The sequence below is a fragment of the Phaethon lepturus genome, unplaced genomic scaffold, assembly GCF_000687285.1.
Source record: "Phaethon lepturus isolate BGI_N335 unplaced genomic scaffold, ASM68728v1 scaffold32862, whole genome shotgun sequence".
Taxonomy (NCBI): Eukaryota; Metazoa; Chordata; class Aves; order Phaethontiformes; family Phaethontidae; genus Phaethon; species Phaethon lepturus.
The window spans coordinates 10,416-10,701 of NW_010526090.1; positions in this window are offsets into that span (position 1 = coordinate 10,416).

Below are 286 nucleotides of genomic sequence, written 5' to 3' on the forward strand. Positions count from 1 at the left end.
ATTCAGGCCCGCAGGTCAGCAAACCCCAGGAGGATTAGGAGTGCCTGTGCTGCTTTTCAGTACGGTAACTAGAAGGAAGAAAGTCAGCACCTCCACGCACTCGCAGCAGCTGAGTATGCTCGCACTACCAGGAGCCTGGGAAGAGATGAAAGGCCCTTCTGGACCTTCCGTGTCAGATCTACGGAGGACAGGGAAGAGCCAGGGAAGGGAAAACACACGGTGCAAGGTCAGAGGAAGAACACTCTGCGGGGACGTCTCGGCCTCCTCCAGCCCACAGAGAGGGAGG